The sequence below is a fragment of the Onychomys torridus genome, chromosome 7, assembly GCF_903995425.1.
Source record: "Onychomys torridus chromosome 7, mOncTor1.1, whole genome shotgun sequence".
NCBI classification, from domain to species: Eukaryota; Metazoa; Chordata; class Mammalia; order Rodentia; family Cricetidae; genus Onychomys; species Onychomys torridus.
The window spans coordinates 12,148,515-12,157,284 of NC_050449.1; the positions used below are offsets into that span (position 1 = coordinate 12,148,515).

General features: G+C 40.1%; 1 non-coding gene across 1 annotated transcript; it reads right to left on the reverse strand.

Moving 5' to 3' along the window:
• Positions 1 to 445: 445 nt before the first annotated feature.
• Positions 446 to 551, reverse strand: LOC118588129. The gene has a single exon (XR_004945530.1). It is a non-coding gene; the product is annotated as a small nucleolar RNA SNORA67 (small nucleolar RNA).
• Positions 552 to 8,770: the final 8,219 nt, after the last annotated feature.

The window sequence follows — 8,770 nt, forward strand, 5'->3', positions numbered from 1 at the left end:
TGCAGCTCATCCAGGCAGGGGGCCTTGGGCTGGGCTCATCATTGTCAGTTTCTGCTCTGCAGCAAACAAACAAGGCCTACCCAACACAAAGGAGATGAAAAAAAAGAGGCACTTTACAGTACCAAGAAATGAGTGGTGGGGACAGAAGAAATGGGTCAGCCGTGATCTTCTAGAGGATCTGGGTTAGCCTCCCACAGCCAGGTAGAGTGGACCTGTAGTTGCAGGTACCTGCTCATATGTGGCATGTGCATACACACACACACACACACACACACACACACACACACACACACACACACAAATCTTAAGAAAAAGAAATGAATGGTAGCTCTTTAATTTCCTAAAACAATAACTTCACATGTTTGTGCACACAGATATATATGGAATATGTCATATCTACTTAGTATACCGTAACCAGTTAGTTACAAATTCTTTTTTTTTTATTACATGTAGGCAGCCAAAGACAGGCAAAGGCAACAAGCATCCCTTGTTCCTGCTATATTCCTGAAAAGGACACTAGTCAGCCCCTTGGAGAGGGAATCGCCTTGGACAGTAACTCTTTTTCTACATTAAAATAACTTTTATTTTATATATATTTTATGTATGTATGTATGTATGTATGTATGTATGTATGTATGTATGTATTTATGCCTAGGTATATGTCTGTTTACCACTTGCTTGCCTGGTGCTCTCAAAGGCCAGAAGAAGGTATTAAATCACCCAAACTTGGAGTTAGAAATGGTTGTAAGCGGCTGTTTGGGTACTAGAAATCAAACCCAGGTCCTCTGGAAGAGTAGCAAGCATTTTTAACAGCTGGATCTCTCCACCCCTAGCCAGCAATTCTGCATACTGGATATAGTGTTAGCCATGGTAGCTACTCAAAGTTGATTTTGTCATGACCGTTGGCACTCTAATAATGGGGCCAAGTGTTGCATGATTAATAAACACTGTTGACTGCAAGATGCATTGTGCAAAGGTCTAGAAACTAGGACAAGCAACAGGAAACTTGAGCTGTTTGCCGCTGAGGGAGCAAAGATTCACTGGAAAGGAGCAATGTAGCATATGTTGCAGTCACGAGACAGGAAGAATAAGCTGATGATTTTCTGTGACACACAAAGGGAGATATACAGAGGGTGAAATACACAGGCCATTTTCAAAGGTCGGTGAGAGTCATGAACCAGGGCTTCCCTGTGATGGCATTAAATGTAAATAGTAATGAGAAGGTTGGAGTTTATAGGACAGTCTCAGTGTCTTATGGCAGCCGAGAGATATTAAGGCCCTCCAGCTGAGACCTGACAGGATGAGACAGGAATTTGAGAGCTGATGGCAGTACCAGGGAAGCTGAATTGCAAAGGGAAGACTTAGAGCCAATGAAACTGTGAGTGCAGCCAGGCTGAGGAGGGGGACACACCAGCAGGGCCCTGCCTCTGTTTCAGCTCAGCCCCTTCATTCCTGGGAAAGTCACCTGGTTTTGCAGGTTCCTGGCTTGGAAAGGAGTGCTTTTCCCTTGTTCTAGGCACTGTCTCAGGCCATACCCTTACCTGATCCTCACCAGCACAGTCATTTGGGAGGTCTGAATGTAGTAATAATAAAAAATATACACATATAATATTAATATACATATCTATATTAACACATAATATATACTATATGCGCATATACATATACTGTATATAATATATTAACACATACGGATATATTTTATATGTAATATGTGTGAATACTTTAATGTATATTATGTGTGTTTTGTATATATGTATATATGTATATATATATTGTCCAGCAGATGCTCAGTAAAGAAGAATGAGAAACTAGGTTATGAAAATACTAAAGGAACAAGGAAATTGCAACGTATTTTCCAGAACCTGTTGTCACAGAGCAAGCATGGTTCTCCACATGGAATGTGGATCCCAATCCCATGGCTCTTTCTCAAGGATGCATACAATCACAATTAATGAAAAATGGAGGCCATGAATTTGAAGGCAAGGGATATATGGAAGGATTTGGAAGGAGAGAGGGAAGAGAGCAATGTTATAATTATATAATCTCAAATATCTAATTAAAAATAAATGTGGCTTCTGACCTTTCATTGAGCCGAGAGACTGTTTAAAGGCAGAACTCATGCCCAGCATGCAATAGCGGCCCAGGTTCAATCGCCATCACTGCAAAATACATAAATGTAAAAGAAAGACAATCTGTATTGTTGAATAACTGATCCTTTGGTGCCTGCATGGGCATAGCATTCTTGTCCTAGGCTCCTCATGGCAGACTTAGGTAATCTTTGAAAAGCTTTTCCCTCTTTCCCTGAGGAGTATAGGAACTTCTGCTGCATGCTTCATCTTAGGCAGAAGCAGGAAACATTTCAGCAATCCCATTACCTAAATTCCTTTCCCCTGATAATAAACACTGTACTTTCCTCCCGAGTATCTTAGCTTTTAGTCTTATTCTCCTAAAACAAAATATTTCTTGAAAGGATGTGGCCACAATCTACAAGCACCTAAAATTTTTATCACTGTAGTTGACCAAAGGAATAAATGGTGTTTGATATCTTTAGGGTCCTCTAAAGCCATGCTAAGCAAAGCATCTTATTTTAACTATGCACTAGCAACTGTGTCACTTGATGTGGAGTCGTTACTTACTGACTCTTATATGCAGAGTTCTATGCTGTTTGTTAGAGAAGGAAGTCTGACACCTGGAACCATGCTTCTTCCTATACACTCTTTGCCTCTGAAGTACCATTAGTGAGACTCAGGAAGCCAGGGTCTAGAATACTTGATACCGATAGTGCATTCAAACTCTGTGAAATCTGACAGCATAAAAACTGCTAAAATGCAGTTGCTCTGGGTTTGGCACTGGAATAAGTGCCTCATTTTGCACTCATAGCATCGCAATGAAATCAATATCATCATTATTCTTTATTTCGTCCATAAGGGTGGAATTCTATCTCATAACTCACCCCCTCTAGTAACTTATGTGAAACCAAATCTCTGTTCAGAGCTTGAAGCCATAACACCTATTATAAACCTCTCAATAGTTGACACCCATATATTTATACTTATATAAATCTGAGGTTGTAACAAACATACAGCCTGGCATTGTAAAACCGTTGAAATAGACAGTAGTATCTGGTTCTAGTCATATCCTACTCATGCTAGCACAAATAAATAGATTCTCATGCTGCTTTTGTTGAATGAAATATTTTTATACTTGTGCCTCTTTACATCCATCTCCACTGTCATATTTAATTGATCTGTGTTCACCAAAATGTATGTAACACTAATATTTACAGTGAAATGTAGATTTGTGATATTGAAGTGAAATGATCCTAACTTTACAGTTCTGTCCTAAATTACTTTGTAATTTTGAACACATACACAGACACGAAGGCTAACTTAAGAACTTCTACTGCTTAAGAACTTCTACTATTAAATTGGGATCCCCTGCCTTACCACATTGTCATGATGATTGCATAGGAAGAAGGCAAGGAATGTCATGGGACACCCTGCAAATGCTCCTTTGGGGGTGTATAAAGATGAGCATCTTGGAGCAGATTTTTTTCAGGAGTAATTTGAAGGAGAGGAGGAAGGGCGGATGACTTTCTTATTGAGGTGTGGTATTCCAGCCCCTTGCTCTGGCTTTCTTTTTGTTTATTTTCTCCATTGTCTAATGCTGTAAATCTGATAGTAAAATATTGATTTTAGTTTGGTGTTGAAATGTTGCCCTGAAGATCCATGGGTTCAAGGCTCTGGTGCCAACTGATGGACTTCTAGGCAGAGTTCTAGTTTTATCTCTGGATTAAAGGCATTGTTCACTTTCTGGGAAGTGTTGGAACCTGTGGACAGGGTGCTGTTAGAGGAAGCAGGTTGTTGGAGTGCAGCCTGGAAGGAGCAATCTTTGAGCACCACAGTGTGAGCAATTCTGCCACACCACCCTCTGTGCACCATTATCACTCTTTCCCATGGGCTTAGACCAGTGGGATTAACTGAGTGTGGACTGAAAGCCCCAGACTGAGCCCAAATACACCTTTTCTCTTTTGTTTTCACACCTTGAGGAAAAGCTGACCAACACAACATCTATGGGTTTTGTCTCATTTTGGTTTTCAATAAGCAAAACATTGTAGACCCAGAAGCAAGGCATTTGCTCACACACATCTTTTTATTCTAACAGATCTTCCCAGGTTTTCCCATCCACTGCTGGGGACCAGCTTCTGTGAATTCACCCAGGCCCAGCCTAATAGTGATTCTCCTCAGGCTAGTGTCAAAGGACTTTACCTGGTACCCATGCATATGCATCCCAGAAGCCCTGTATCAAGATATCTTTATTGAAAAGGATGTAGAATGGAGTCTCTTCCTTCCTTCTACCTGCCAGTGATCTAGTGGCCCTGATCTTCCAGCTCCTGCTTTTTTTGTCCCCTGAGACAGGGTTTCTCTGTGTAGTTTTGGTGCCTATCCTGGATCTCACTCCGTAGACCAGGTTGGCCTTGAACTCACAGAGATCTGCTTGCCTCTGCCTTCTGAGTGCTGGGATTAAAGGCATGTGCCACCACTGTCCAACTTCCAGCTCCTGTTTTATCTCCTCCTTTCAAGCCACTCTACCTTGTCCCTTATTCCTGCTTCTTTGAACTGTGCTCTGAATGAATCACTAGCATATTACACCCTGTCTGGCTGTTTAAAAAAAAACAAAACAAAATAAACAAACAAAAACTTGGGTTAGACAAATCTGAGGGATAGAAAGTCAATATCTTAAAAAAATAAATCCCCAAAGCAAGACCCTATTATGACAAATAAGACAATAAGATATCTGAAAAGTGAAAGGGTACAAATCAAAGCCATGCAAACCCTATTCCTGAAGAATATTCAGTAAAAAATGATCTAGGTTCATGCCCACAATATTGAAGCTGAAGAAGAAGAAGCCAGCCATCTATTCTCTGTGTTCCCATTGTATGTGAGATATATATTTTTGCACATACAGGAGTTACAAGAAAGAAATCAACCAAGATGCTGCCCACATTATCTGTGAGTTCTGGTTGTGAAGGCTAACCTTTACATTTTTTTGTAGCATTTTCTTTCACTTTTTCAATTTTCTATAACCATGCAGTACCTTTAAAATAGGAGAAAAATAATCCAGGAATTAGAAATGAAACTACACAGCCAGTTCTTCCTTCTTTTAGTTGTTTTCTACTCCATAGGAGCAAATGTACATTTCTGCATGATGAAGCACAGTGACATCCAGATCCTTGTCTCTTTCACAGATCAAGGGTTCATGCATTTGAACTGTAATTCAATTACAAACAGGGGCCCAGAGATGTCTTCCGTCTCCAGGTCTGTGGGAGCTGCCACGTTGGTGAGGTTGAGTGCACATGGATAGAGGGAGGATGGTGTTAACACGGTAATGATGTAAAAGAGCACTGAATGAGCATTGAAAGCAGGAAGGTGTCAGCTAGGGTTGGAAGCTGCCTTATAGTCTACATCTAATCTGCATTTCTGTAAAGCTTCCAGACTGCCCTTGACATCATTCACTTGTTGGTAATTTTTAAGAGAAATGAACACTGAAACGTCTCTAGTATTCTCCACATCATGAATGCTTTATAACTGGATAAATAGACAGTGATCCCACAGAGTAGTAGTGGGAACATTGTGCTTAAGCCCAAAGGATATAACAGCCACTTCATATCCCATTATTATGTCACTGGGATCAATGAAGCTGTATCTACCACCAAGTGAGACAGAGTCCTCTTGATAGACTTCTTGGAAGACATTCAACCCCTTTATTTTATCTTAAATACTATGGTTTTCTTCTTTCCCAAGCAACTAAGATTAAGTTGAGAACACAAGAATAAAGAATGCTTTTGACTTCACCCTACATGAGCAAGCTAATGAAATGCTTTCTGTAGAGTGAGTAAAGAGCGAGGCAAAGTTACCAGTGTACAAAGTTGGTATGTTTACTGTTTGATTCGAAGTCCACATGTGTTCTGCCTCTAGATCTTTCCTTTCCCCTGTATCCACTTCCTTGACAGTATGACTACAGTTTCTTTAAAATCTGAACTTGGCACTATGTCTTGCTTTGGCTAATTTGATAAGAGTAGAAATGATAGCTCTGGGTGATTTCCTCTTGCTCTCTTAGTCTTTGCTATATGAGCAATGTCTCCAAATGGCATCATGAAAAGAAAACCCCCAACTAGGATCATGAGGACAGTTTCATTATGATGGCGTTATGGCATTATGCTAGGAACTTAGCCTCCCAGAGTCACTTCTGATAAGCAGTCTAGATTGCACAGACCCTGTGTGATCAAAAAAAATATACATTACTGTTGTTGTAAGATACCAAGTTTAGAATGATTCATTACTAAACACTGAATAATAAAATGTTTTTTCCTAATTTCATTGTGTCAACTAAAATAATTTAGAGTGTTTTGTAGGCAGAAACTTTTTTTTCTCTCCAGAAGCATGTTCAGCATGGCATATATAATAATGTGTGTTGAATGAATGAATGATTCAACACACTTGTTAACCTACCATTGAAAACTTTATCACAAGTTACAGAAAGAATTGTGTGCTTTTTTCAGAAGATGAGCTGAAGTCTTAAGCTCATAGTCCCCAGAATGTAAATATATTTGGAGGTAAGATTTCTACAAAATAGTTTCAGTAAACTTGTTAGATTGGACCCTACCCCATTGGGATTTGTTTTCCCTTTGAAAAGAAGAAATTTGGGGTTGTAGAGATGGCTCAGTAGATAAAGTTATTGTCATGGAAGAATGAGGATAAGTTTGGATTCCTAGAACCCATATAGAGACAAATGTGCTGTGATGGGTTGGGGTTGGAAGCAGGATACTCTCCTGTATGCACAGTGGAGAACAAGAGGAGAGCCTACATCAAACAGGTGCAAATTAGAGACTGACACTGGAGGTTGTCTTCTGATTCCCACATGTGGACCATTTCACATGAAACAACACACATGCACCTGCATGCCTGCATGCAAGCACACCCGTACACTCACACACTCACATTATCTATGTATTTATATACACAGATAAATAAGTGGGAACACATGGAGACAGAGATTGTCAGTCAGACATGGAAGGAAGGTGGGAAACAATACACGAAGAGAAGATGGTCACACTTTGGATTGGTGTCTGCACAAGTTAGGTGACACCTCACACCAAGAGATGCTGGGAAAGTACCAGAAACTGTGAAGCAACAATGCTTTCCTTTATCCTGTCACCATATGGAAGAACATGGCCTGCTGAGACTCTGCTTCAGACCTCAAGCCTCCAGAGCTATGCTACTTTTCTAGTTTAGTCAATCAACTTCAATGAAGCAGTCAGCTGCAGGAAACCAGTATTTCTCTCTTCTCTTATTCTCCACTTCCTTCATGCAAAGCCATCACGTGTGACCTTTTATTCCTCATACATGCAACTCCCTCTCTCTAGCATCCTTTGCTCTCTCTTCTAAGGAAATTATTTTCCTCTTCATCTTTCAAAACCAACGAAGAGCTCATTTCTTCTAGGAATCCCACAAGAATTCCACAGCAAGACTTATTTCTCTTCTTTGTCTTCATTGCTTCAGGAGTCTCCTGTAGTGTTTGTCAGAGTGCCCAAAATTAACTGTCTGAATGCTTTTGTCTTAAAGATTATAAACTCCTGGAACAATGCTACATAAATCATCCTTATGCAAACTTTTGACTTCTACATGTTTCTGGATGTTGCAGATAAACACCTGCTGATGATTTTGAGGGCTTACTTTGGAAATACAGGCCTGAGACATGGTCAGAGAGGATATGGAAGATTTTGGTGTCTGAGAAAGGGAATTACAGAGGCTTAGGAAGTGGATCAGGGTCCACTTACCTTCAAGACAAAACTTAAAATACACTTCTTGATCTAGTCCACACACTCACACCTAAGTAGCTTTATTGGATACTATTAAGCAGAAAGAAAAAGAATTCCCAGAGAACTGAGACGGCTCAGCAAGTAAGAAGCTTGTTTTACAACTATAATGGCCTGATTTTGAATCTCCAGAATGCATATAAAGCTGGTATGGTAGCATGTAAGTACTGCTCCTAGGGTGACATAAGAGTTAGAGACAGAGAAGTTCTGGGAGTTTATGAGCATCTAACTTCTTTTGGGACAAAATCTCATTAAGTTTCCCAGGCTAGTTTTGAACTCATTTTGTAGTCCAGGGTAGCCTTGAACTTGTGGTGTTGTAGTCTTAGTCTCCTGAGTAGCTGGGACGACAGGCCTGTACCGTTAGACCTGGTTGACATAAGTGACATAAAGACTCATTTCATGTGCTTGCTTTACAACACTGAGCAACTTATTTGATCTTACAGGAACTTGGTTATTCCATTTTTGGCAGTGGAGGTGGTTATCTCTGCTTTGTATGGAACAATGATTGGCTGTCCACTGCAAAGAAGCAGAGCACAGTAGGTGTTTATAAATGGCAGCTTCCTTGCTTTCAGTCTAACCAACTAATAACTCAACCCAGAAGGAGTATGTTGACTCCTTGTAACTTGGGTAAGGGATCTGAACAGTTTGATGTCCAGATCAAACCAGTTTATAGTGTGGCCATCACAGTAAAATATGGGAAAGTGATTAAAGGGGAAAAAATAGGTACACCTCTATAGCCCTGAAGAATTTATGTCAACTTTAACCTTTTAAACAGTTTCACAGTTGAGAAACTTCAGAAATCAGGGCTAAAATGAAAGTGGACAGACTGTGAACATGAGCCATAAAAGGGTCTCTTTTGTAACAATGCAAGCACAATAACTCTTGCTT